Source organism: Dipodomys ordii, unplaced genomic scaffold (genome assembly GCF_000151885.1).
Source record: "Dipodomys ordii isolate 6190 unplaced genomic scaffold, Dord_2.0 Scaffold4, whole genome shotgun sequence".
Classification (NCBI taxonomy): Eukaryota; Metazoa; Chordata; class Mammalia; order Rodentia; family Heteromyidae; genus Dipodomys; species Dipodomys ordii.
In genome coordinates this window covers 30773589-30777685 of record NW_012267220.1, presented here as the reverse complement: position 1 = coordinate 30777685, position 4097 = coordinate 30773589, and positions in this window count along the sequence as shown.

The following is a 4097-nucleotide window of genomic DNA, read 5'->3' as shown; positions in this document are numbered from 1 at the left end:
TCCTTCCTTCCTTCCTTCCTTCCTTCCTTCCTTCCTTCCTCTCTCTCTTCCTCCCTTCCTCCCTTCCTTACTTCATTCCTTCCTCTCTTCCTTCCTTCCTTTTGTGCCAGTGCTGGGGCTTGAACTCAGGGCCTGGGTGCTGTTCCTGAGCTTTCTTTTTGAAAGCTAGTGCTCTACCACTTGAGTCAGCTATGGCCCCACTTTCAGCATTTTTATGTTTGTGTGATTAATTGGAGATATGAGTCTCATGATCTTTTCTACTGGGCGGGCTTCAAACTGCAACCTCCTATCTCAGCCTCCTGAATCCCTAAGATTGCTGATGTGAGCCATGGCACCAGATGGTTTTTCATTCTTAAACATTTTTAACCAAAGACTAATTACTATGCTCATTATTTCTAGAGATTCTCTTGGGAATTAGAGAAGAGGTTATGCATGGAATCCTTTGCTAATCATTTGTCTACATTTGGTTTTTTTCTTGATACTTGGGGTGAGACTGAGTTTTAAATAATAGGCTAATATTTAGTTTGGAAAAAATATTTCAAGTTTTCTGATGGTGACATGGTTGTCTCTGCACAAAACCAAGTTTGCTCCATTACTTGTAAGCAAAAAACCAAGCAGAAAGATTTGAAACTTGTAATTCTTCAGGAAAAGGAAGACTTGCAAAATTCTATGAAGAATAATCTGGCTCCTGAGAAATCCAGGGTCACTTTTTAAGCCAAGTGTTTTGTATAAAAATAGGCATGCTAGAATATAGGCAGCTCAGAAGTTATCCAGAACTCACTCTTCTAATGCTCAAATGTGCAAAGGTTTTTGGCAAAATGGAAAGGCTTTGCTTCCAGAGCTCTGGGCTGCCTTGTTCACAGTGTTGCTCAGGGAATGTTTCCCTAGTTTGGGCATCCAAGCTCTCTTAGATATGTACAGACCTGGTTTTAGTCAGTCCGGTTTGAGCTGACAGCAGACTTTACCACTGGCTTTGCATGCAGAAGGTAAGTGCTATACTCCACTTAGATTTTAAGGGAAAGCCTGGAGCAGGCAATGAGTGGCAGACTCAGAACACCTGCAGACAGCACTGCAGTAGGTGACATATGAAGGTATGTAGTTGAAGATGCAGATTCAGTCATTTTTTAGGAATATGGACAATCTATCCAGGAGAGCCACAGGCATTGAGTGGTATGCAGTGAAGAGAAAGACCACATAGGCTACGGTAGGCAAAGCCAAGGGAACAGAGCTGTCCAAGCCCTTTGGAACTTGCATCACACTGTCTCACACCCTGGACTATGGTCATGAAGTTATTGCATTTAATGTTTTCCCTGCTATGTTCACCTGGAGACTGCTATATTTATTTATAAGAGCAAACTCATCAGACTCAATTACTGTAGCCAAACTGCTTAATGGAATTAACACCTTCCTAGGTACCAATGCTTTGAGGTCTCCATTTTAAAGTGGTACTGAGCCCAATGTTTTCGAAGACAAAAACGTGAAAGAGTTTCAAGTCTGCTTTTGAGAAGCTGTAATTCAGTATTAAAAATAGGATAGGTAAACAATAACTATAAACTATAATCTCAAAATTGGACACATAACCTAAGGTTGGAATTGAAAAGATTCTCCATCTCAGTCACCACCACAGAAAGAATTAGTCATAAACTTTTTCCATCCTTGGCATAATGTTGAGGGCCTAATAGGCTCAGTCATCCCTAAGTCCAAGGCCCTGGAATTAGATCCAGCCACATCCTTATATCTGTTATGGGATTCTGGTTTTGCATCACTTGTTCATCTCACCCAGACTACCTTTCATTTTGCACTTTTGGTACTAGTTATGCATCACACCTCAATCTTCATCTTTGTTAGATTCCTTTTCCTACAGACACCTGAAAATCCAAGAAGACATCATGAACTAAGTAATATAACATCTGTTCCTAGAAAGATAATGGTTTTTTGTAATGTAGAAATCATTTTGTAGGAAGAGGAGTGCACTTTTTGCAGAAGGAACATCATGATCCAAGATAGTAAAGGAGACAGCAGATTGGCAGGTTGGCACTTTGACTAGAGCATAGGACCATAAAAGAAGAAGTAGATACAATGTCAACAGGTAGATGAGAGACAACTTGGGATGTAAAGTATTTGAGAGAATTCAGACTTGATTGTATCAATAATGGAAAACCAGGAAGGATTTTTGGGCCAGAGATTACATGATTAGAGCACTCCTGCAGAACAGAAATTGGTAGTTGTGTATGGAATGCAAAAAGAAAGAGAAGTCAAATTATAAAGTAATTATAACAGTTTCTGAACCACTAGGCTGATTTGAATTAGGATCACAGGAAGGGAATGGAGAGGATTTATTTTCAATACCTCAAAGGAAGTATGGCTGAGCCAAGGAGCAGCGTTAGCTGAGAAATTTTGTCTTTCATTCCTAAGAATCTCTAACTCCATAAAACTTCTTATACACTTTTCAGGCAGTTAATAGGAATGGAAACAGAGCATAAATGAAGCAGCAAAAGTGTCCAGATTATAGAAGATATTTCTCTAAATGAGTAAGAGATAGATGGCTTGTCAAGTTGGGAAACTAAGGCTCCAATGAGGCCTGGATACAAAGTACAACACAAAAACCCAGACACAATGTTTTTTACCTCCTAAAATTTTTCCTCTCCCTAATGTATATCTGGGAAGGACTTAAAGGCAATATGAAAGCAAGGAAGAACTCTTCACCACAGATTGGGGTTCCTTCTGCTATCCCTTATCATGGATGACTCACAATCGCATATGGCAAGACTTGTAAGAGCAGGAGAGCAAAAACCATCAGACATGCTAAGCCTGAATTTCTTTCCAATATAACAGGAACAAGACTCAGTGGAGAAATAAAATCAACTTCTAGAGAATTTGAAAATGCTTTGTTTGTTATCTGCCTAGACTTGTATAAAGAAGTTCATATGTTTTGATATTCAATACTTGTTTTGTATCCTGGGTATGTAGAAAAGCATAAGGCTGCTAAACAGACAGAGCTTGGTAAAATATTGGCTTATATTCTGATAATTACTTATTTTTATTCAACTATCTGATTTCTTTGTTTTGAACATTAAATTACCAGATTTCATACATATAAAATCTTGCTTTCTCATTCAAAAGTTTCTGAAGTTTGTTTATTTGCTTTTTTGTTTTGCTTTACTTTTCTTCATTTAAGTTGTGGTAAGCCTAATATTGAACCTAGTTTGAAATCCCAAGAAATAAAAATTATTCCATTTACTTGTGATATTTATTAAAGGAAATAATTGTGTCAGAAGTAAATTTAATTATTGCTTGAATCACAACAAGCAACTAATTTTTTAAATCAGGTAATGACTTGTTTTCCTTGCAAATTTTACATTTTTTATTAATGGTTTCCATCAATTTACATCAGAAATGAGTACATTGACTGACAAGGTCTGACTCTTGATTTGTGTCTATTTATTGACCTTGAAAAGTCACATAAAAGCCAACCTATATTTTCATTCTTGGATCCTGAAATATCTGGAAAGCCTCAAAGCGGGCTGCAGCTGGAAGCATATTCTCTTATATTGCCTGCCATGTACAAAGGGGCTGAGTATTTATCAATGGAAATAATACCCTATCTCCAGGGAATTAAAACCTTATTCTGTTAAATGTCAAACAAGAAAGTGAGGCTTCATAAAAGAAACAAATCAAAACAACAATGAGATTCCACCTCACCCCAACTAGAATGGCTATAATCAAGAACTCTAATAACAACAGATAATGGAGGGGATGTGGACAGAAAGAAACCCTACTGCACTGTTGGGAGTGTAAACTTGTTCACCACTTTGGAAAGTAGTATGGAGGTTCCTCAAAATACCCCACATAGAGCTCCTCTATGACCCAGCAATCCCACTTTTGGGCATTTACCCAAATGTTCACAAACAAGACCATACTAAAGTTACCAGCACAACTATGTTTACTGCAGCATTATTTACTATAGTAAGATATGGAACCAACCCAGATGCCCCTCTGTAGCTGAATGGACCAAGAAAATGTGGTATATATCCCAGTGGAATTCTATGCCTCCATCAGAAAGAATGACATTGCCCCATTTGTTAGGAAATGGAAAG